General features: G+C 43.3%; 1 protein-coding gene across 5 annotated transcripts in view; it reads right to left on the reverse strand.

The window, feature by feature from the left end:
• The window catches only part of CD34 (CD34 molecule), a 108,702-nt gene that overhangs the window by 52,758 nt on the left and 30,511 nt on the right, over window positions 1-25,433 (reverse strand). For 2 of the 5 annotated variants that reach the window (XM_045013599.1, XM_045013594.1), the window contains exon 1: window positions 19,053-19,147. The exons of the other annotated variants lie outside the window; for them this stretch is intronic. The gene's annotated coding sequence lies outside the window, so the exon portion shown is untranslated. Of the gene's footprint in view, window positions 1-19,052; window positions 19,148-25,433 lie in introns of those variants that run through there. 5 annotated transcript variants of the gene reach the window in all.

Genomic DNA, 25,433 nt, shown 5'->3' on the forward strand with positions numbered 1-25,433 from the left:
CTCCCCTCCTTGCATCAAGCTGTTATCAACAGCCTTATACTTCAATTCCAAGCTCTTTGAGCAGGAATTGCCTCTTTACACAGTGCCTAGTGCAAGGGTTGGCAACCTTTCAGAAGTGATGTGCCACTGAAAATCAGCTCGCGTGCCACAGGTTGCCTACTACTGGCCTACTGCAATGAGTCCTGGCCTCTAGGCATTGCCACAATAAGAAATGATAAATAAAAATAACGATGTAGTCTTTTACCAAGGCATGCTCTGTGCAGAGTCTGTTGTTGAGAGACTGCCTGCCTGATTTCTAAAGCAGAGGTTCTGCCTACCCTCCAAACCTTGTGATGTTTATCCACCACTTACTTTCAAAGGAACATCCTCCAGGGAATGTCTACCTAAACTGCAGCTAAAAGCGTGCCTCTCAGCTCAGGTAGACAGACACCACGTGCTAGCTCTGCTTGACCTAGTGCACTAAAAACAACAACAAGAACAGGAGTACTTGTGGCACCTTAGAGACTAACACATTTGAGCATAAGCTTTTGTGGGCTACAGCCCACTTCATCGGATGCATAGAATGGAACACACAGAAAGATATTTATACATACAGAGAACATGACAAGGTGGAAGTAGCCATACCAACTCTAAGAGGCTAATTAATTAAGATGAGCTATTGTCAGCAGGAGGAAAAAAAACTTTTGTAGTGATAATCAAGATAGCCCATTTAAGACAGTTTGAGAAGAAGCAATTTTGCAACAGAAAAGCTTCAAAAACAGACTCCAACGAGAAACTGCTGAACTTGAATTAATATGCAAACTAGATACTATCAATTTAGGCTTAAATAGAGACTGGGAATGGCTGAGCCATTACACACATTGAATCTATTTCCCCATGTTAAATATCCTCACATCTTCTTGTCAGACTTGGGCTATCTTGATTATCACTACAAAAGTTTTTTTTCCCCTGCTGACAATTGCTCATCTTAATTAATTAACCCCTTAGAGTTGGTAGAGCAACTCCCACCTTTTCACGTTCTCTGTATGTGTGTGTATCTATCTATCTATCTATCTATATATCTATATCTCCTCACTATATGTTCCATTCTATGCATCCGATGAAGTGGGCTGTAGCCCACGAAATCTTATGCTCAAATAAATGTGTTAGTCTCTAAGGTGCCACAAGTACTCCTGTTCTTTTTGCAGATACAGACTAACAAGACTGCTACTCTGAAACCTGTCAAAAACAATAATATTGACATTGCGGCTCAGGTGGTGACATGAACTAGCCACCCAAGTATGGACCTAGGGAGTCAGGCGGGTTTGTACCCAATGTTCCTAACCGCAGTGTAGACATACTCTAAGTATGATGTTGACACACTAGCATTCATCATGTACCTTGGACCACATCTTTACTGCCTCTTCACCTTCCCTGGTGATCAAGGGACAATCTGCCCTCCTACCTCTATATTTTTAAGGCAGTGTTTCTGAGTCATAAATTGCACTGTACTGATATAATGGATATAAGAAGCCTTAATATATACATTATGGCCCCATGCAATATTAGGGGTTTCTGCTTAGGGATAAAATGTCTTTTGAACTAGAAAGCTCTCAGATTGATCAGGCCTTCACAGAAGCTTTTTTTCCTCTTTAAAGTCCAGAGGGAACAGCTTTAAAAATAGCCACAAATGGGACACCCATCATTCTGGCAAACAGGTTTGAAAGTGACTAATCTGTCTGAAAGCTTCACTATCTCCGGAAGCCTCAGTTCCACTCAGGCAGCCTGGAAGAAGGAGATAAGCATCTGTTTCATAGCCTTGGAATTTCAGGAGTTAGCTATTGTTTGGCTGTTCACTTCCTTCTTGACGGAAAAGGTACAATCCAGTTGCTTATAGCTGTTTTTGCCTGCATTTGTACACAACAAAAACTGCCTTTGTGTTTAATACAAATCAAAAGGATGCAGTGTATTATTTATTGTTTGAAAACATTTTCTGTACTCAGTTTTAAAACGCGATTGGGGAAAAAAGAGGAATACTGCATCGAGGCTGATTTAACAAATGTTAGAACAAACAGGCGAATATGCATGTCTTATCACTGCCCCCTCGTGGAATAAATCAGAACTGCTCAGTTGTGACTCATAGATCATGCAAACCCAATAGCTACTCTCCTTTTGCTCAAGTGTTAGGGGCCTGTAATTTTGGAGAAAGAAGATCAGGATTTATTATTGCTGTCCTCATCAATTCTAAATGACCACACTGCGTACAGCATAATGACAACATTCAAGAGTTCAGATATGCAGCAAAGGCACTCAGTAGGAGCCATTTACATACCTAAATTATTAGCTAGAACGCTGAAGTCTTAAGTGACCAGCATTTTATAACAGATTAAAAACTCCAATGCAATTTTTGAAAGTTATTGTCAGGGGGAGAAAGATATTTCTTTGCAGCTTTAACAGGGGAGAGGTTTTAGAACAGGGGTAGGCAACCTATGGCACGCGTGCTGAAGGCGGCACACAAGCTGATTTTCAGTGGCACTCACACTGTCCAGGTCCTGGCCACCGGTCCGGGGGGCTCTGCATTTTAATTTAATTTTAAATGAAGCTTCTTAAACATTTTTAAAACCTTATTTACTTTACATACAACAATAGTTTAGTTATATATTATAGACAGAGAAAGAGACCTTCTAAAAACATTAAAATGTATTACTGGCACACAAAACCTTAAATTAGACTGAATAAATGAAGACTCGGCACACCACTTCTGAAAGGTTGCTGACCCCTGTTTTAGAATCATGTGAGGAGCAGGATAGGAATAAACTACATCTATGTTAACGTGGTATTTAAAGATCTGAGCTAGAAAACAAAATGTTGAGGGGAGTAGATAGACAAGGGTCCACCTTCCCTTCTAGTTCGTGGATGTCCTTGCATGGTTTTGAATTAAATTTTATTTATAAGGCCTTGGCTTTGAAACCTTTATTGCAGATTTTGAGAGAATCTCTTCTTGAATAGTTTGTTCTGGTAAACATGCTCTGTGATATAGTTTCACTCCACATAATCTAGATACACTCATTATGGCAAAATAGTCCAGAGGCAATCCAGGGAGCTACAAAAGCTTGCATTTGTGACTCAGAAAGGCACACTCATCCTTTCGGGTGTTTCTACACTATGAAAATTAGTACCTGTATTACCGCAACAGTCGGCAATGGTGCAGCATCAACAGTACCAAGGCACTAGAGGAGTTATGCCACCATGTCACAGAAAACCTCTCAGAGAAGGTTTTCCGGACACAGTGGTTAAAACAGCAGCCTGTCAATTCTAGTGCTCATGTTGTTGCTATTGCCAGTGCAGCTGAACTGTTGATAACAATTGCTGTAATTCTGGTAATTAATTTTTCTACGGTTGACAGGGCTTCTAAATAGAGTTGGTGGGAAACTTAGTTTAGTTGGAAAATGCCAATTCGCTGGAGCAAAATGTTTCATGAAAACGATTGTAGATTCAGCAAAACTTTTGCTGAAATACAGGTAGGTTTCCATGGAAAACTGCAGGTGTTGCAGGGTGGACAGCCCCACAGCAAAGAGCCTGGCTGAAGGCAGGGTTCTTGCAGCTGTTACACTCCCTGATGTGCAGCAAGGAGTCTGCCAGCCCCCAGAATCTGGGCCGGGGCTCTCAAAGCTGACTAGGCTCCTAGCTCTGTCAAGCTCCTTGCTGCGGAGTGGGAAGCCTAGAAGCCCTGAGGAGCCCTGCCAAGGCTTCAAGGCTCCCTGTTTGGAGCTGAGAGCCTAAAAGCTCTGGAAGCCCCAGCTCTAACCAGGGCTTGGCTCCCAGCTCAGCAACAAGGAGCCTAGAAGCCAGAGAACCCTGGCAGGGCTTTTCAGGGCTTCCAGATTCCTTTCCATGGAGCTGGAGCTTAGAAGTCTTGTGACTGGTTCCCCAGGGTTTGTGGCTTCGCTTGGGACAGTCCTCTCCCACTGACTGCCTTGGGGCTCCCACATTCTCAGGTCTGCTGGCTGCCAGCTCCGGAGTCAGGCAGCCCAGGGTGCCAACTAGGCTGGGAGTCTGGAAGCTCTGGGGTCCCAGGAACAGTCTGTATTGCAGGGCTCCCCAGAAGCTATAGACCCTGGGAGCCCAGGCAGCGGTTCAGTGAAACTGACATTCTTCTCAGTTTCATTGCTGCAATTTATTAAATGCAGTTCTGTAATCAACAAAAATGTCAATTTCATATTTCATTTTGGAAACACCCTGTTTCAGTATTTCTGAAATGAATTTTTTTATTTTGCTAAAATAATTGGGCAAATTTGGTTTCACTCTGATGCAGAATGAACCCAAATTCCAAAAAATCTGAAATTTCTCCCAAACCAAAGACCATGATTTTTGGCCAGCTCTACTTTTGAGTCAACAATGAACCAATACCCTACTATTGTTTTAGGAATGCTCTGTTACTAGTGATGCCACGTTTTAGATGAGGTTTTGAACCAGATCCTGTATTCATTTCAAGACCTCATGCATTTAAGGCCCAATCCTGCTCTTGCTGAAGCCAATGAGGCTTTTACCATTGTCTTTACTTGGAGCTGGATCAGACCCTCCAAGTGATAGAACAGAAGAGAGAGCTATTTCCCTGTTCAGTGCCCCCATGGTGTGATAGAAATTTTAAATAAATCATTGTAGCCAAGAATAAAAAAATACCAGGAATATTTAAGATATACTGTAGAGGTGAAATAGAAGCATTAATTAATGTTGTAACACTGGGCTACAGGCCAAAGGGCCTGCAAGATATTTAGCTTAGCCAAAAAAGGCCTCAAGCTGAGGAATAGACAGACATGATTAGCTGACCAATGAAGTGCCTTGTATTAGAAATTGTGCTGCTACAGTAAATAGATGTGTTAAGTGCTGCTGTTTAAGAAAAATGTATTGCAATGCATCAGTTAAAACCACAAGATGTCATTTAAAGGTGATTGTAAGAGTTTGGAGATTTTTGCAGACAGAGTGTCAGCAATGTGCTAACCAAAAGTTTTTATGGTGACTGAGTGATGCAAGTGTTAATGAGTATTAGGGGAACTAATAAATTAGCTTATGAAAATGGGGTATCCCAAATTTAGTGGGGTGTGGAAGTATAGATAAAGAAAAGGATGAAACCTTTATAAATACATATAACCCTAGTGAGCATCAGCATAACCTATTATAAAAGTTGTATACTAGCATGTGTGCCTGGGAAGATGCCAGTATGACAGCCACTGGTGATGATGATTATGAAGATGATAAAATAATAATAGTGACTGACAACCACCTAGTGATCATCACACCCACTTCGGGATTCTCCACAGCAAGATGCAAGTAATATAAGTAAGTTCAAATTATCAAACATCCTCTCTCTTTTCTGCTACGTTTCAGTGCTTGTGACATTGTTTATCTGCTCAGTAAAGTCATTAATAAATGGCCATGTGAGTCATTATAACCATTTCTTGTGTGGTCCTAGGGTCTCTCACTACAATGATATTCTTTATAGCAATATTCACCCTATTGCCCCTGATACTGTAGCCGATCAAGAGATCCAACCCTTAACAACCCTGCAGTCTAAAATATAAATTGGCACATAATCAATATCTAATAACAGGCTACATCATTAATAAAGATCCTATTACATGTTTTTGCCAAAGTATGGCTGTTAACCCTGGCCTCCTTGCAAATTCTACAATGGGTAATTACTTCTGCGTCCCCAAATCTCTCCTACAGTTTCAAATGAAAAGGTTCTTCTTTACTTCTTGTCCTAATTTGTTTGTGTACATTATTACGTAGCATTATTGTACAGCTGCTGTGTTACCACCCATAAATGACTGCATTTCAGTGGTACTCGATGTACCATAATTTTGTAAAACACAAAATCCTTGGGGAAGGAGGATGCTGTAATTTTTTTGCATATATCTTTATAAAAGTATCTTTATCTAATCAAATGTTTAGTTGTTTTCACCAGTGGTCTAGAGCTAAGAGACATATGGAAAGCATTCAGAGCCGGCACAATCCCTTTTTGCCCATATGCTGATTAAATTTGACAAGCCAAGTTGACACAAAGAAGTTTGATCTCCACCCTGTGTTCCTGGACATCCATCACGGAGCCCTTAAGAAACAACTACTGCATTCCTTTCTGCATTAGTCAGTCAGTCAGAGAAGTTCAGTTTTTTAGCACTACTTCTCGGCTTGAAACAGTCTGCTTTTTTATTTTTGTTTGTTTCCTTTCCTCTGCCAGACACTTTGTATTTAAAATATGTGTATGGTGGGCTGGGGGACAATACACCAGAAATTAGATCGCCCAATAAAAATCCCTTCAGCAGCCAGGTCCGTCATTCTCATCCTGAAGGGAGGGGTCCATTTTTTATTGAGATCTGATTTAGAGTTAACTAAAAGAAAATACACCTCTACCTCGATATAACGCTGTCCTCGGGAGCCAAAAAATCTTACCGTGTTATAGATGAAACCGCGTTATATTGAACTTGCTTTGATCCACCGGAGTGCACAGCCCTGCTCCTTCCCCCCCGCCCCCCTGGAGCACTGCTTTACCGCATTATATCCGAATTCGTGTTATATCAGGTCGCATTATATCGAGGTAGAGGTGTATATATTAAAAAGCTAGTTTTAAGAGTTCTAGATGTTTAAAAGAAGGCACCTGGTTTCCAAAAGTATATCACTTGACCAGGCTCTTAAATTCAGTCCTGTCAACAGCATCTGGAGTGTGGCTTTTATGGTGCTATATATGTGGGGGCTATAAATTTTCTGCATAGTTGGTCTACACAAATTTGCAAACGTTTCAGGCTTCAAGTGTCAAGAGTATTTCCAAGACATAATTATGAATGGGATTTTAAAAAAAGTTTATTTTGAATAAAGATCTGGCCTCTTCATACTCGTTGCCTACTACATGAAACAAGTGTTTGTGATTTATTATCCCCCTCAACAGGCACTGCTCATTCGCTCACACCCAACAGATCCTCCCTGCTCCCAAACAGCGTCAGTAGACAAGGATATGATTGTTGCACTTCCGATGTGCAGGATATGTATATTTTATTATGTTTTTGGAAATAAAAAAAAATATGTCAAGGTTATTGCAGCTGTAATACTCTGCCAGCAAGTTCAGGGGGCTTAAAATAGACTACTCAGCACAATTGTTCTACTCAACACTATCTGTGCTCAGTAACTCTGAGTGCTGGAGAGACGGAATATGAAATACCTACATTTGTACATTCAAGTAGAAAGTCTGCATGGGGAACTAAATGGCTCAGTGATAGTATACCCTAGTGACTTTCACCTCTAGGTTGGTGGTTCAAATCCAGCCAAAATTGGAAAATGAGTATGTGTTATTGCCAATTTATGGCTCCGTCTAGTTTTTTTTAATTAGTAAACTTTCATCTTAAATATACCTTCATTGTGCAAAACAATGTAATAGTTTTCCCACTAACTGGATCCCCAAATGTACAGTTTCAGCAGAGAGGCCAAAGATTGAACTGGCCTTAGTGTGTGCACACCTTCCTCATTCCTAGAGGTAGGTACATTGGCTAGGGCTAGGCAATGCATAGAAAGAAATGCACTGCCACTAGACTTACCTCTCCTGTGGCTAGAGGATTTCAGTCTCCAGAATTGTGAGCATGGCATTTTACTGGGGACTAAACACATTTGTATGCACAAAAAATATGCCACTGAAAACAGTTATGCTGATAGTAAAAAAGGCAAATCTTTCAGAGCTGCAATATTGTTGTTTCTGTGAGGAAGATGTACAAGTGTGGGCCCTTAGAAAACAAGGTTAGAATAGTGAGAGAGAAAAATTACTAGGAGGCAGATATATTAACAACCATAATTTTTCTAAGTTCTAAGGGGAAGGACCTATATTTCCAGAGGAAGGGAATTTTGTGATCCTGACAGAGAATGGGGGAAAAGCCACAAGCTCTCCAGTTTTACCTGATCTGAACTGAAAGCAATATGTAACATACCAAATGCTGCAGGAAGAATAAGACACTCTGACAGGGTCAATGGTTGGTCAAGAGAGAGAAGTGCTGAATGAAAACCTCTATTGTATTTTTAAGACAACTCCTATCACTCTGCTAAAATAAGGAAAACTAGACCCAAAGAGGTCACATCTCATAACAGGTGAGAGTGGAAGAAAGAACTTAAAGAGCGCTCCAGCACCATTACACAATACATCACATTAACAGAGAAGCAGCCAGCTAGATAAGGAATCTATCAACTGTCTCATCCCAAGAAAAGGCTCCCAGCAACATTAATAAAAGTGTTTGAAAACCTCTTTCTGGTCTGCTTTAAGTTGTATGAGCAGAGGGGAATAGCTCTAACTGAAGGTATGGAAGGGTCTCAAAAAGGTCAGACTGTTTATGTATTTGCATCTGAACAGAGAGACCACCTCACTTCCATCCTGGGTAGTTCAGCTCTCGCTTTCCTATGGAAGGTTTTTCAAATGGATATCCTTGGGTTGGTTTTTCTTCTTCTGGGATAGTCTAGATTTAGATAAATATACATTGCATGGCAAGTTTGCAAAACAGATTCCCAAAGAGAAGCAGTAAAGGAAAGAAGGACAGACAACTACAGATGAGAAGGCAGAAATAAACTGGCTTGGTTTCCATTACTATTTATCACTACATTTGCAGTGTGTCAGAGTCTCATTAATCTGGTTGGCATTGGTTTCATTGACTGCTCTTTACTGCTGCAGAGTCCAAAGTACATAAGTAAAACAAACAGTAACATAACAAAATACCAATAAAAATCATTAAAGCTTAAGTCTCATAATTTAGCACACAGATTAGCTTCTCCATTCAGATCTGCAGATTGCTGATTGCAATTTATTTCACCTATTTATAGATATTGTGTGAAAGTGTGAGTTGAGTTTATTAGATATTCCATCCATCACTGTTACAGCACCAAGTCAGTCTCACTGGCACACCAAGCAGATAATATCAGAGATAGATGAGAGATGCTTAATTTAACCTTCATTTCTAATAAAAATATTATTTGCACCCCATATATTTTAAATGTTATAAAATTGGTCATTTCCATAATTTTAAACTAATTGGCAAATATATATCCTTGTATTGGGTTTCATCTAGTGACTGCAAATGTATGTGTTTTATATAATATTAGAAATGTGTATAATTTTATGCTAAAACAGACTCTGTTCAGAAAAAATCCAGGACTAGAATAGCGAAGGGCATTCCAGGTCACGAATGAGGGGCATTCACAAAGCTGCATGGAGAACCCCCCTGCTATTCTAGCCCAAGGTAACAAAAGCCCAAATTGAGGTACGTATTCAGAGGTGTGTATGTTGGTGTCTGGGGGAAGAGGCCAGAAAGGAATGATAGGGGATGTCTAGATGTGAAGATAAAGATCATGAAGAAGATGTGACGATCAGCAGAGATGCGTGTTTTGGGAGAAATTACATATGGCTCTGATCAAGGCTATTATTAGTCCCTAACTTTCATGAACACTAACATCTGGATCCTACAACTGGTGCATCATATGGGCACAGGGGTCTGCCTGTGTGGATCCAGTTACTGGCTCAGGGCCTAAATTAGCTATTTAATTAAACTGAATTGTATATGGAAAAGTGTGCTTGAGAATGATCTATTTGGGTTTTGCCCACTACAAGCAATGCTGCTGGCATGCAGGGTGCTGTGCAGGCAGACCTGGCATCTGCCTGTATGCATATCTGGCATAGCTATTTGTATAGTAAGCTTTCCTTTGATTTGGGGGCAAATTCACCCCACTCAGTTGCAGAAAGGGGGACCCAGCCATATCTACTGACCCTGAACTCAACTGGCTGCTCTCTTCTATCCTTAAAGTCATTCTGCAGACTCAGGCAAAGTCCAGGTCAGAAAGGCAAAAGCTTTACTTCCCGGGAGGAGGACAGTCCACAGGTGAGGGCACTATGCTAGGACTTGGGAAACCAAGGTTCAATTCACTATTCCAACATCATCTTCCTTTGACACCGTCGGTAAGTTCTTAGCCTTTCTGTGCCTTAGTTCTCCCTCTGTACAACAGTATTGCCCTGCCTCACAGGGGTATTGCGAGGACAACTGCTTTAAAGATTCTGAGACACTCGGATCCTGTGGTGAGGGGGCCCAAGGCCCATATAAGTAAAGCAGTGCAAGTAATTGATTTTTCTAATCACTGGCTGAACTGAAATAGAGGGAAAAAACAAAAACCCTAAAAACTCATTTGTGGTGAAACAAGAACTTTTCATTTAATTTTTTTTTAAACTTAAAATAATAAAAGGGAAGTAAAATTCAAAACAAAAAAAGTCATTTCAAATTGAAAAGACAAAATGTTTCTTTTAGAAAAAAATCAAAAATGAAGCGTTTACATTTTTTCAGAATATTTTGTTTGTTTGCTTTTTGACCCAAACAATTAAGCAAATTTGACATAAATTCATGAAAACTTTCTGGTTGACCCAAATGTGTGGTTTTGGGAGAAAAATGTTTAATTCAAAAAATTTCACCCAGCTCAACCTAGAGGTGCCACGGATCAGACACTTGTATTGTTGCAGAACTTCATGCTTCAGCTGCCAATATCCCTGTGCTGGCAAAGGCTTGAATTTCCTTGCGTATCACCATCCCAACTCCACTGAGTGAACAGAAGACAGTTCACCAGCCAGTTTGCATTTTCAGGCAAATAGTTTCTCTTTCAACTCAACCAGAACCTTGGGGGGAAAACAGCGTGGAGGAGGATTCTATGGTGCAGTGCTGCCCCTTAGTGGTAGTATTTGTTTTTACAGGTTTTTAAAAATCAAGGTACCTTATTTATTTAAATTTGTATGCAGTGTTGTAGCCATGCTGGTCCAAGAATATTAGAGACACAAAGGTGGGTGAGGTAATATCTTTTACTGGACCAACTTCTACTGGTGAGAGACAAGCTTTTGAGCTCACACTAAGCTGAAAAAGAGCTCTGTGTAAGCTCGAAAGCATCCCTCTCTCACCAACAGAAACTGATCCAGTGAAAGATACTGCCTCACCCACGCTGTCTCTTTATTTAACATTTTTCCTCGCTGAGACAGCACCCATAAATGCACACCTTCCTGTAGGCATCCCAGAAGGAATACCAATAATGTAATCTCACACCAGCACAGAACAGAATTTAAATACCTAGAGCAGGGGCTCTCAAACTGTACGTCGGGACCCCAGAGTGGGTCCCAACCCCATTTTAATGGGGTCACCAAGTCTGGTGTTTGCCCTGGGCCCCAGCAAGTCTGAAGCCCAAGATCCTCCCTCTGTGCCCCGCCCAGGGCAGAAGCCTTTGGGCTTCAGCTTTGGCCGCCAGGGAGGCAGGGCTCAGATAGGCTCAGTCTTCGATCCCACCTCCTGGGGTTGTGTAGTAATTTTTGTTATCAGAAGGGGGTCACGATGCAATGAAATTTGAGAACCGCTGATAGAGAAATCCACGGCAAAGGATTTCAGCTAACACCTTTCACTCAAGGATTTCAAAGCTCTATTCCAGCATTAATTAAGCCTCACAGTGTCTCCCATTCTTATTTAATATAGGGAAATCAGGGCACAGAGAGGTGAAATGCTTTGCTCATCAACACAGTGAGCCAGGGGCAAAGCGAAGGACCGAACCGAGAAATCCTGCTAGCACAGAAGTTTGAAAAGGTTTACAAAATAGCCTAGAATAAGCCTACAGGGCCTCCCAGGTGTTTTTGTTGCTACCCAAAGTCTTATATCTATTGCAGCCCAAAATACAAAACGATGGGCCAGCCAAGTTCATTGCTTCTTGCCTGTGTGTTCACCTGATTGTACCTCAAAGATGGAGCCTAGCTGCACAATTCAGACCCAGCTTTGAATGCTCCATGTTTGAGAGAAGTTTTGGTTCAGGCTTATATAAAAGTATCAGAGGTCACTGAACCATAAATTAATTGGAACTCTGGAAACACTCAGGGATGGGTGACTTTCAAGGAGGTTTGGAAATGCACCCAAAAGTCCAGATGCTCAGACCAACCTCATCTAAATAACTGGAGAAAATATTCAGGCTGAAAAATCCCACAAAAACAGCCTCTGTCTCATATGATCACTGGTGGGTCTTGCTTCTGGTAGGGCTGCAAGTACCATTCTCTCTCAGAATGTCTCACCTCCAGTTCTGGTCGAAACCTAAAAGTATGAAGATTCATGGCAGAAGAGAAAAGGAACTTTAAAGAGTTAAACTTTATTAAAACGTTAAAAATGGTTTATGTTTGAGCACTGGGCAAGAAGTTCAGACCACTGTGACAGTCTGTATTCCTATGTTCACTCCTTTTACAAAACTATAATGGATTCTGTACAAAGTATGCCTAATGGGGTATCATTTGAAAACTCAATGTGCTGATCATTATTGTCCTGGTAAAATGTGTGTGGCAACATTGTATGTAAAGTCATAAGATTCTACTCTATATTAGATTTGTTTTACCTTTTATTTACTTGCAACTAATTATGACTTTTATGCCTCATTACTTGTAATCATTTAAAATCTTTCTGGAATTAATAAACTTGTTTTAGCTAAACCAGCGTGTGTTTTGATTGAAGGGTTTGGTAAACTTCATTTGAGATATGATGTATGCATATCATTTTCTATTAATGAAGTGATAGACTTTATGTGAGCTTGTGCTGTCCAGGAGAGGGCTGGCCACTACAAGATGCACATTTGCATGGATAGCACTCATATAGTACAGCTGGGAGTGATTTAGATGCTGGAGACTGTGTGGGGGCAGACTAAGAGTGGTTGCTGTCACCATGCAACAGTATAAAAGGCACCCCAAGTTGGAGAATTGTGGGACACAGCTTGTACCCTAGGTAACATCACAGCCACTTAATAATAAACTGTAGGATTTGTAGAGTACTTTTCATCCATATATCTTCAAGCACTTTAGAAAGGAGGGAAAGCAGAAGCACCTAGAGAGAAAGTGATTTGTCCTGGGTATCCTAGCTAGTAAGTGACAGAACCCAGGTCTGAATTCCAGGCGCACACCTTATCCTGTTTGACATTGTTGGCTCCTCCCTAATTTGAATCCCTGAGTAAAAGCCTTCCTCTTGCCTTCCACACAAGTTCCACTGGGGCAAGCCAAATGTGGCGCTCTCGTGCCAGATGAGAAGCTGCAAAAGAAGAGCATGTTCTGATTTTTGTCTGAAAATGCTCACAATTTCCAGGAGAAGGACGAGTTTAATTTAAGATTGCTTGTGCATTAAAAAGAAAAAAAGTAGCTGAAAAACTGAATAATCAAGTGTGGTAGTAACTGATCCATTAGGCATAATTGGATTGTCTGACATTGTCAGAGGAGCAACATTAACCAGGATTAGAAAAAAACCTACATTTCCATCCTCTGCAAGAAGAAAATCCCCTCTGGCTGTAATTTATGTAAAGTAAGCACAGTCTAAAGGCAGTGACAGTATTTTTCAAGGGGAAAGAAAGCGTATTTGTTCTTAAAAAAAAGATTTACTGGTTGGAACAGAGACATTATGAGATCACTAATGTTTGGGACATAGTAAACAGTGCCACACCACTATGGCTTGTAGTCTTTATGGATCCTGCAAACTAAACAGGGTAGGGCCTGTCAGTAGCTGGAGGGGAGACCTGAATGCAGTGCTAAGTACACCAGATGTACTGGTGACTCAGTAGGGGAGGTCTTCACTCCAAGTCAATACTACAACCCAAGACACAGCATGGGGCACTGTAGTGCCAGAAGTGGTACCTTTTACACCAGATGTAAAACCAATGGCAGCTGCTAAAGATCCATTGGCACTTTTCAAGACAGTAAGAACACACAGAAGCTCTCATCTCCACCCTGGTGGTTTCTTATAATCAGCAATGCTGCCAGGAAACAGGATCCTGAGGGTAGAGCCTTTCAACATCTCAAAGGAGTATTTCTCTGACTGCCAGGACATGTCAACCTATCCATCATTGCTGATTAAACACGTGACACACCAGAGCACCTGGTACTGGAAGTTTGGAATTGGAGTAACCAGATGGTTTTGTTTCATGGCCTTGTGCCATTACTATGAACCCAAACACTTGCTCTCAAAAGATCAGCTGGACAGCACCACACTCAGGCCTTGTCTACACTACAAGACTATTTCGAATCTACTTAAGTCGAATTTGTGGATTCGACCTTATGAAGTCGAATTTGTGGATCCACAGTAAATACACTAATTCGAATTTCTGAGTCCACAGTAACGGGGCTGGCGTCGACTTTGGAAGCGGTGCACTGTGGGAAGCTATCCCACAGTTCCCGCAGTCCCCGCTGCCCATTGGAATGCTGGGTAGAGCCCCCAATGCCTGCTGGGGGGAAAAATGTGTCGAGGGTGGTTTTGGGTAACTGTCATCATAGAACCATCAATCACGCCCTCCCTCCCTGAAAGCTCCGGCGGGAAATCTGTTCGCGCCCTTCTCTGTTCGGTTACAGCTCGGACGCCACAGCACTGCGAGCATGGAGCCCGCTGCGATCATCGCTGCACTTATGGCCGTTGTCAACTCCTTGCACCTTATTGTCCACCTCTTCCACAGTCAGCTGCTGAGAAATCGTGCGAGGAGGCTCCGGCAGCGCGGTGAGGACAGGAATTCACAGAGTGGCGCAGACCTCTCACAAAGCAGGGTACGCCGTGCCATGGAGATCATGGTGGCAATGGGTCAAGTTCATGGTGTGGAACGGCGATTCTGGGCCTGGGAAACAAGCACGGACTGGTGGGACCGCATAGTGCTGCAGGTCTGGGATGAATCACAGTGGCTGCGAAACTTCAGGATGCGTAAGGGCACTTTCCTTGAACTCTGTGACTTGCTGTCCCCTGCCCTGAAGCGCCAGGACACCCGGATGCGAGCAGCCCTGAGTGTGCAGAAGCGAGTGGCCATAGCCCTCTGGAAACTTGCAACGCCAGACAGCTACCGGTCAGTAGCGAACCACTTTGGCGTGGGCAAATCTACCGTGGGGGTTGCTGTGATTGAAGTAGCCCACGCAATCGTTGAGCAACTGCTCTCAAAGGTAGTGACTCTCGGAAACGTCCAGGACATCATAGATGGCTTCGCCATGATGGGATTCCCAAACTGCGGTGGGGCTATAGATGGGACTCACATCCCTATCCTGGCACCGGCCCACCAGGCCAGCGAGTACATTAACCGAAAGGGCTACTTTTCTATGGTGCTGCAAGCACTGGTGGACCATAGGGGACGTTTTACCAACATCTTCGTTGGGTGGGCGGGCAAGGTTCATGACGCGCGTTGTGTTCAGGAACTCTGGTCTGTTTAGACGCCTCCAGGCAGGAACTTTCTTCCCGGACCACAAAGTAACGGTTGGGGATGTGCAGATGCCTACAGTGATCCTCGGGGACCCAGCCTACCCACTAATGCCCTGGCTCATGAAGCCCTATACAGGCGCCTTGGACAGAGAGAAGGAACTCTTCAACTACCGGCTGAGCAAGTGCAGAATGGTGGTGGAGTGTGCTTTCGGACGTCTCAAGGGGAGATGGAGGAGCTTACTGACTCGCTCGGACATCAGCGAAAAGAATATCCCCGTAGTTATTGCTGCTTGCTGTGTGCTCCACAATCTCTGTGAGAGCAAGGGCGAGACCTTTTTGTCCGGATGGGAGGTTGAGGCAAATCGCCTGGCTGCAGTTTACGCTCAGCCAGACACCCGTGCCGAGAGAATATCCCAGCGGGAAGCGCTGTGTATCCGGGAGGCTTTGAAAGCTAGTTTCCTCGGAGAGCAGGGTAACCTTTGACTCTCCACTTGCTTTCAATAGAAACTGACCCTGGGCCTGTATGTGTCGATTTCGATCTGCGGTTACATACCCCGTTCTCCAAGTTTCCCCCACTTCCAAAGCACGTTTTAAATAAAATTAATTGTTACACTCATTATTAATAAATCTTTGTTTTACTTTGCATTTCTGTTCAGTTGTTGAAACATGGACGCATACTGTGCTGGGCACGGTGTGCACTGATGTACAGACCGCTTGTTCCATAGAGGAATGAGATCCTCCTGCTCCTACATAGGTCTCTGGGGTGGGGGACGGTTGCAAGTGGTTGTGCATCAAGGGGAGGGATTGCAGGAAGGGGTGGGTTTGCAGGAAGGGGCGAGTGGTGCCTTCTTTGGATAGGGGTTTGGATGACGGCAGTGGGCTGCGGGTTTGGGCGTAGGAAGGGGTGAGGGGTGTGGGGGAAGGGTGAGTATCTGTCCGTGGATGAGGGCTCTTGCTGGGGCTCAGGGCAGCGGAGAGGCTCGTTGCTACGGTGGAAGTGCATGGTAAGGGCAGCGTGCCTTAACATTAAGGGGGTGGCAGGTGCTAGGACCCTGGACAAGCATACACATCACAGAATGACCCGGGGCAGCATACACCACACAGAGTGACCCTGGTGCCTACTGACTGCAGTGTGTGTGTGCCCTGCAGTTGATCATGCCCCCAAGTCTGTACCCTGGTAATGTAGGCTATATCGTGCAATTATAAATCCCCCCCCCCCATACACAAAAAAATCCTCTGACACGAAAGACGTGACCAAAACAGTGAATAACAGCAAACAGCTTTTAATAATCTAATACACAGTGGGGGGATGAAACTTGGATTTGGGACTGGGTGAGCCTGTAAGGGAAGCACTTCTACAAATGTATAGCGTGAGAGGTGTGTGGTACATTAGCGCTATGCAGTGGTGCAGTGACAGTTCTGACGGCCCCTACCGCCCCTCCGTCTTGTACTTTTGGGTGAGGGGGGGGCAGGACTTCTTGGCGGGGGAGGGCGGTTGCAGATACACTGCAGGGGGGCTCTGTCCTCCTGCCTGCGGTCCTGCAGAACATCAACAAGGCGCCGGAGCGTGTCCGTTTGCTCCCTCATTAGCCCAAGCAGCGTTTGAGTCGCCTGCTGGTCTTCCTGCCACCACCTATCCTCCCGTTCGATGTGTGTGCGATGCTGTTGACATAGGGTCTCCCTCCACTGTGTCTGCTCTGCCGCCTCGGCTCTGGAGGAAGCCATCAGTTCCGCGAACATCTCGTCCCTAGTCTTTTTCTTTAGCCGCCTAATCTGCGCCAGCCTCTGCGAGGGGGATGCCGGGGCAGTCCGGGAAAGAGCCGAAGCTGTGTCATGGGAAAAGTAACTGATTTCCTTGAACAGATACATGTTTGCGAACAGTGAACACAGTCTAGTCAGTTTCTCTGAACAAGACCATACAGGGCAACAAGTCTCACGAGATCTCGGGACAAGTTCGAGATTTCGGAATACGCTCTCATTGGCTGCGGCATTGCACAGGAGAGCGGACAAGTGGGGAGAGACAGCTGAATCCGTCTAGCAGACAGTCCTGGTAAGCCTTACAGTACATTCTGCTTATCAGTTAATGGATAGCTGTGCCCTCCCGCTAAAGGCAATCTGGAAATCATATACTCTGACCCTTTTCCAGCCACTCCCGCCAGTGCACAGGAAAGATCAATGTATGCTTTTCCTATGTGGCCTACAACACGTGGCTGTTAAGCGAGGGTCATTGTTATGCAAAGTAAAAGTCAACCATTCACAACAGTAACAATACACTAATTGCCCTAATTAGATGCAGCATTTCATGAACGAGATCACCCTGATGCGGGTCCCTCGGAGTCACAAAGAGCGGATGCTAAGGGAAGCCCTGCAGAGACCAGGACCATATGCGGCCATGCTTGTAGAGGCGATGATTCCCATCTACATAAGGATGTCCTGGCGCGGAAGAGTGTGCTTCCACGGAGCACCCAACAAGGCACCTCTCCCCAGGAACCTCCTGCGGAGGCTTTTCGAGGACCTAAATGAGACCTTTCTTGAATTGTCCCTGGAGGATTATTGTTCAATCCCTATATGTGTGGACCTACTTTTCATATAGTTTTTCATTGAAAATTTTATATATAGTATTTCTATTTTTTATACCTGTTTTATAAAAAATAAATGTTTACATGTTTCTAGCACTTACCGCCTGATCCTTCCCTTGATTCAGAGTCCGGGTTAACGGCTGGGGAGGGTTGGTAGGGGATCTCTGTGAGGGTGATGAAGAGATCCTGGCTGTCAGGGAAAGTGGTATTATTGTGTTCGCTGTCGCCTGTGCCGTCCTCCACAGACCCTTCCTCATCTTCCCCATCGGCGAACATCGAGGAGGAACTGTCCAGGTTCACTATGCCATCCACTGAGTCCACGGTCACTGGTGGGGCAGTGGTGGCAGACCCACCTAGAATGGCATGCAGTGCCTCGTAGAAGCGGCATGTCTGGGGCAGGGCTCCAGAGCGTCCGTTTGCCGCTCTGACTTTTTGGTAGCCTTGTCTCAGGTCCTTGATTTTCACGCGGCACTGCATTGCATCCCGGCTGTATCCTTTCTCTATCATTGCTTTGGAGACCTTCTCGAAGGTCTTTGCATTCCGCTTGCTGGAGCGCAGCTCCGACAGCACAGACTCCTCGCCCCACACACCGATCAGATCCAGGACTTCCCGGTCTGTCCATGCTGGGGACCTCTTTCTATTCTTGGATTGGCCGGACTCCTTTGCTGGAGAGCTCTGCATCGTTGCAGGTGCTGCGGAGCTCGCCCCGATGTCCAGCCAGGACGTCAGATTCAAAGTGCCCAGACAGGAAAATGAATTCAAATTTTCCCGGGTCATTTCCTGTGTGGCTGGTCAGAGAATCCAAGCTCGGACTGCTGTCCAGAGCGTCAACAGAGTGGTGCACTGTGGGATAGCTCCCGGAGCTACTAAGTTCGATTTGCATCCACACCTAGCCTAATTCGAGCTAGCCATGTCGAATTTAGCGTTACTCCACCTGCCGGGGTGGAGTACCAAATTTGAACTAAAGAGCCCTCTAGTTCGAATTAAATGGCTTCCTGGTGTGGACGGTTGAGCGGTTAGTTCGAATTAACGCTGCTAAATTCGAATTAAAGTCCTAGTGTAGACCAGGCCTCAGAGAAAGGACTGGTTTTGCAGGGCTGTGGAAATCTAGACTGATTTTTCAGCCTTCTCTGCTGACAGCTGGTTCTGATGGAAGCCAGGCAGATGCCAGAGCATGCACACACGTACCTTTTTAAAGCTTTGAGCCTAATTATGGCCAAATGAGAGTGCAGATAAGAAGCCAAGATCTTCATACCATTGTCTAGCTGGGTAGGACATTCCTTCCAGGGTCTCACTGGATTGAGGTGCATCATGTCTGTGGAACCACCAAAGGATCATCCCTCAAATCAATTCTATCAATGACAAAGGTTAAATCAGATCTTACATCTAGGAACCACACCAATGATGAGACAGGATGTTGCTTTTTAAATTTTTTTTAAAATTTAACTCTCTTTAAAAAGCTTGCGCTAGCAATTATGAGCGCATCACCAAATTCAGACACCATCATCTATCGATGCGTGTTTGTACAATAGCAGTGGCTGGGAAGGCTGCAAATTCCCAGGTACCTTCTGGTGGCACATAATAAGCACAGACAAGAGAGACCTATGGTGAATAATAGAACAAAAAGCTTCCAGAATCACTGAAAATCAAACTGCATAGGCAATCAGACATCCAGGGAAATCTCACGGGAAACCATCGATGGGGCATTTTAGGAATACAGCACTCCCCAAGAAGGAATTGGGTGTGTGGCAGACGGTTACCAGAGGGATATGTTAAAATCTAAACACTTAGGGGGAAAATTGTAAGTAAAATTTTACTTACAATTTCATAATAAACATACATCATTTACATACTATTAGTGAGGATCGGCTAAGGAAGAGGCATACAAAGAACACCCAGATTGTTAGGACACTGAAATCACAGATCAAATCTGAGACTGTACTGACAACCTGGGAAAAATGACATCACAATGAAAGCAAAATGACCTTTCCAGTGACAGGAAAGTAGCTTTCTAGTGACATACAGAAGGACTTATTTACATTATGGCAGCATCTAGAGACTCCACTCAAATATTGGAGCTCCACTGTTCTAGGTGTTGTGCTAAATAAATAAAAATGAGACACTCCCAGCAGAGAGCTTACAAAGTAGCATCTTGCTCCTGGAATTTTGTGCAAAGGTCCATCGACTTCAATTGGAACGATCCCACATGCAGTGAATTCAGGATCAGGCTAAGGTATCAGGCAGTTCACAATAGGTGGATGAGACAGTGGCTATTGTCTATACTGCAATCACAGGGTACGAATACAGCATGAGTAGACATATTGAGCTAGCTTTAACCTAGCTAGCTCAGATACCAGAATAGTGAAGCCGCAGCACTGTGAAATTCAGCGCAGGCTACCCTCTGAGTAACTACCCAGGGTTCCTGATGGGCTTGTACAGCCTTCATTGAAGCACATGCTGCTGCACTTCACTGCTCCAGCACCTGGGCTAGTTAGATTAAAGCTAGCTTGTGTATATGTACTCAAGCTGCAATCACCTCCATGACTGCAGTATAGACGTACCCAGAAATGGGGCAAGGCTGGATTTGGAGGGTGAGGTAAGAATAAAATGAACAGAGTTTAGCAGAACAACAGGAGTCTCAGCTCATCCTTTGCCTAACCAATACCAGAATGGAGTGACTGAAGTTGGGACAAATTTGTGTGAACACTTTAGCAATTTCCATTCAGTGATTTCACTCTCACAAGACTGCACTATGTGAAATGAAGATTTTACATTTAAAACAGTGAAAGTGAACTTTTTTGCATGTTTTTATTGGACAGCCCTTTTTGCTTGAAACTCAGTGTTTTTCTTGAAATGTCATCCATTTTTGAGTGAAATTCTGACTCTTCTTCTAGGACAACTATGGAAATAAAAATTCTCTAAACTTTTGAACTTGCTTTAAAACAGACAAACAAAAGCCCTAACAAATAAATACAAAGTGGAATGTTCCATAAAACATTTACAGCAAATTACATGAAACATTTATAGGGGAAAAAATGCTATTACACACACACACACACACACACACACACACACACACACACACACACACACACACACACACAATCAGCTTTCAAACGTTTCTTATGCATCTGATATAAAGCAATCATGTATTGCTATTTCTTTGTTTATAGCTATTTCTTCATTTATATATTTTCCATTTCCTTTCTTCAGCAAGTATTTCAAATTAAATGGTCAGATGTGCAGAGTCAAACAGAACTCTAATCTGAAATTATGAGTTCTGTACTGAATGAAGAGCTCTGTTTTAATGTATTCTGAGCCTGGCAAAAACAGTTCCCCTGTCCCCTCATTCTGCACTGGGATATCAAAGAGATATTTCTCAGACATCCTGACAGATAAGAATGGCTGTTAATTTACACATTTATCTATTTTAAGACATTTATCACTGGGTTATCTAAGCAAATGTGTTTCACTGACATTGAGGGCTGACCATATAATCATAATCAGTTTCAAAGTGGATATTCTGATTTCCTCCACTCTCTCTCACATACCACGCACACAGATGTAACAGGACACGAAAAGGTAACACAGTCTTTAAAAATTATTCTTCCTTTGACTTTTCTGTCCTCAGAACAGGGCCAGTTGAGGATGCAGCATTTCAGAGTAGCTGCCTAGGGTTGAGAGCTCACATTCTGTTTTTATTCCAAGGATGACAATCACTACAACATGAATTGGGCAAATGCTCCGGGAAAATATATTGAAATATTCTCTAGCAATTTTGGGAACCCAAATATAACAGAGTTGTATTAGTACATTTGTAACAAGACCTGTAAGGGTCACCTGTGAGATCTGAAAGCAAGACTAGCAACAATGCACCAACTTCAACCTCAATTAGCTAAAGGAATAACTACACTAGTTGGTAACATGAGAGAATTATTGTCCCCAAATGGACTGGCCAGTAGAGTGGGATGCAAGAATCTCTAGCAGCATATTATACACAAGCACTAGAAAAATTAAAAACATACTAGAAACAAAGTGAAACTGATTGGTCTAGTCTGCATGAAGCAATGTGCAAAAAAGTAAACAAACAGCAAACACAGTGGAAAGTAAATAAAATGTTTTAGAACTCTTGCCCTTTTAACCTAATAGTAACCCAGGTGAGGAACTGAGAAAAAAAGGCTATGTGATTTCTCTTGACAGTGTCTTTTTCTGTTATCTCTGGGTCATCTCCGTGTAAAGGCCTCCCAGGCAAACCCTGATCTGGCAGATTCCTAGGTGAGAGAGACCATCTAATGTGCCCATTATTTTAACAGGATCTGGAAACTGATGGGGCTGGAATAATTTTGCAATAAGAGAGAGCTTTTGGGGCCGTAAGCAGCATCATGAGGCAGCTGAAGTACCTTTAAATTGTCCCATTTACCTGGCTCTCGTCATCTTGATGTCCCATGGTCTAGAGGTTAAGTATATTTGCAATGGGCAATAATAACAGGTGCATTAGAAATTCCCAAGATAGAATAAGCCTCCCTTGCATAATGATGAATTAATTACTCCTAATTTTTCCAGAGATGTAGGAAGGATGTCCAACCTGATGGATGCTTGCCGGGTGCAGTAGATTTGTCCTTTCTTTGCTTGAGCTGGCAGTTTGTCAGCTGTCAAACATCATTAAAGGCAGCCTTGTACCAAACCCCCTTAGGTCATAATGGGGGTATTTTATCAGTGTACTGCTTGGGTTGCTACGCTGATAAGAGTTCTGCAAGGAAGAGCTTCCAGCTGAGATTAAGTTAACTCATTTTCTACACAGTTTAGCCCAAGGGAGCTTTCTAGCTGGCTCAGCTGGTAGAATTGTACACAACCTATGAACCAAGACTGACCTGGTTCACATTCCAGGTGTGGTATTGTGCAGAATGCACACAGCCAGCCTAGCCACTGGACTGTGGTTAAATTAGCTATAGCACTAGCTTTCTCCAACTATTTATTATCTCCACCTGTTGTCGCTTATCTTACATTTATAATGTAAGCACCTTGGGGTAGAGACTGTTTTTTTGTTATACAGGTGTACTGTAACTTCCACTATGGGGCCCTGATGCAAATTAATAGCAGCATCCAGCCACCAGCTGGTAAACAATACTCTAATCAGGGAAGAAGTGGCACAATACAGCAGATGACTGGCTAGTGGCTACCATTAGTCCATGCTACCCATGGCAATTACAGGCAAGGGAATTAACACTCTTGGGGCCCAGCTCTGTGCCACTGGAGATTATTGTGGTATAGACAAAATCTATAGCATAATACTCAGAAAAATACCCCATGTCCATACCGGTCAAGTAACCGATGCTGGTTGTTTCAATACAAGCCTGCTTTCAGAAGTGCTCTAGACAAGGCATCCGGTTCCTGATTTAAAAGACAATGCATTTGTTTACACAGGCAATTAAAAGGCTGAAAGCTGTAAAAGAAAAAAAAAGTTGCTTCTTCGCCCCCAGACATCTACCACTCATGTTACTCTGTTCGTTTTCGTGTATGACCTGATGTTGAGTACAAGTGAAACTGTAATACGCTCAGCTGCATAGAGACCTGGGCAGACTTCCTTTGACCTTGACCTGCTGTACGTAGTCAGCTTTCCAGTTGGGAAATTCACACAGCTAGTGACCGTGTGATGCATGTTTACTCTTCCATGGGGACTTATGGATGGTTTACTCCTAACCCAGTATTAATAGCAAATGTAGTTCCTCCAATTACAATTTTTCTTTCAGTATCTTCCTTCTCTGCTCCATCAAATCCGCTTTCCCCCTATGGTACCAGACGTTGCTGCACCAGAATTACTTTGGCTGAAGGTCCTGACATCTTGCATAATAGCCTCCGTCAGCTGTTTGTATGAGAGACAGAACTCTAAAATAGTTTTCACTTGTACAGCATTTAATTTAAAGGATCTCAAAGCTCTTAAATATGCTATTAAAGGTTGTCAAAGCTTTTAAAGTAAGCCAAAATTATCCTCATTTTACACAGGGGGAGGCTGACACACACTTAAGGGAAATGACTTGCCCAAAGACACACAAATTCAGTAGCAGAATCAGGGGGAAAAAACTCTGGTGTCTTGATTTGAAATACCCTGGTCAGACCATGCTTGCTATCAGTACATTTATCAATTCAAACACCAAGCAATAAACAAGAAAAATCGTTTGGTCTAAAAGTGAGAGACTTATTTGGAGAGACAAGGTGGGCCAGGTAATCTCTTTTCTACTGGCAAAAGAGACTAGAGATTAATTTAGAAACTTATAACTGCTCATTCCTGGGCCACAGGGTGCCCCATACCAGTTCAAACCATTAACTAAAAATAAATCCTTTCTAACAAGGCAATTAAAATACACATCCCTCTACCCTCAATGTCAAAATGAGCTAGAAGTCAATCAAAGATACATGTGTATACTGGACACTGATGAGAAGCAGGTTCTTCCAAAGATACTGCAATCAACTAGCCAATATTATGTATATCACCACCCTCCGTTGGGCAGAATAAGAGCTGCTGAAGTTGGATTCAAAGCTCCTATACTCCTGATCAATTAAGGAGATTCTTCTTTAGTTCAAGTGGTAGGGCTGTGCTTTTGTTACAGCAGGATCAGCATTCTCTCTCTGCTGGACTAAGGACTTCTGAGCAGTAGATGTTGTGCAGCTTATTAATTATGAAACTCCTGGGCAAGGAGGGATTTATTACTCTACACTCCCACCCCACACCCAGTCTTGGAAGCTTGCTCAAGTCTTTTCTTCCTTCAACGGCTATAGAAAAATGACAAAGGTAAACTGGGAAGCCTCCCTTCTATACCCTTTTATTCAAACAGAAACAAAGGGAACAACCTTCCTTATTAAGACTATCCAGCAAGTGGCTCTGATCTCTATCAAATTCAATAAGGAAGTTTAATAGCAAGCAGGGAACAGTGAGGCTGTTGGTGAAACCTTCTATGCTTGCTGCTAGGAATGCACCTGCTGAGGCTGCTCCCATTCATCTCTCCACTCCCTTCTTGCTTCTGGAGACACTTCCCCACTGGGTGGGACACACAACAGGCCCTTGTGAGTGAATCTTTCCAGCCCCACAGCTGGTAATTAGATGCCAGTTTTCATGGCTGAGCTGCGGACAGCTCAATTACTATTTTAGAGTAAGGACAGATTCTATCTTCAGTTTCATCAGTGTAGCTCTACTGATTTGGATATGATTACATGGGTGGAATTGAGGCTTGGCCCAGCACGTGCATTTCTATAGATGTGGGTGGTGTGTGAGGATGGTGCTGCAGTGGGTTAAACAAGTCAGCTATTCCCCTCTAAAGGCTCGGGTTCAAATCTTGTTAGTCATAATGAAAATGACTTTGCTGTCAACCCACTCTCAAGGGAAGCCTTTATCCTCATCACAAAAATAACCATAATTATTATTCAGCACAATTCAACAAGCCTAGTGTTTTTTAGTGACAAGTGCGCAGTGCCTGGGACAGAAGAGTACACAGTTGCTGCAACATAAGATGGAGGTGCATTGACAAAACTGAGCAGAATCCCAGGACTGGAACAGCAGCGAGCGCTGCAGGTCAGAATGAATGTACAAGAAACAAGGCAAGATATAGAATTATGATGGGGCTCTGGCTTTGCAATCAGT

This window comes from Mauremys mutica, chromosome 4 (genome assembly GCF_020497125.1).
Source record: "Mauremys mutica isolate MM-2020 ecotype Southern chromosome 4, ASM2049712v1, whole genome shotgun sequence".
NCBI classification, from domain to species: Eukaryota; Metazoa; Chordata; order Testudines; family Geoemydidae; genus Mauremys; species Mauremys mutica.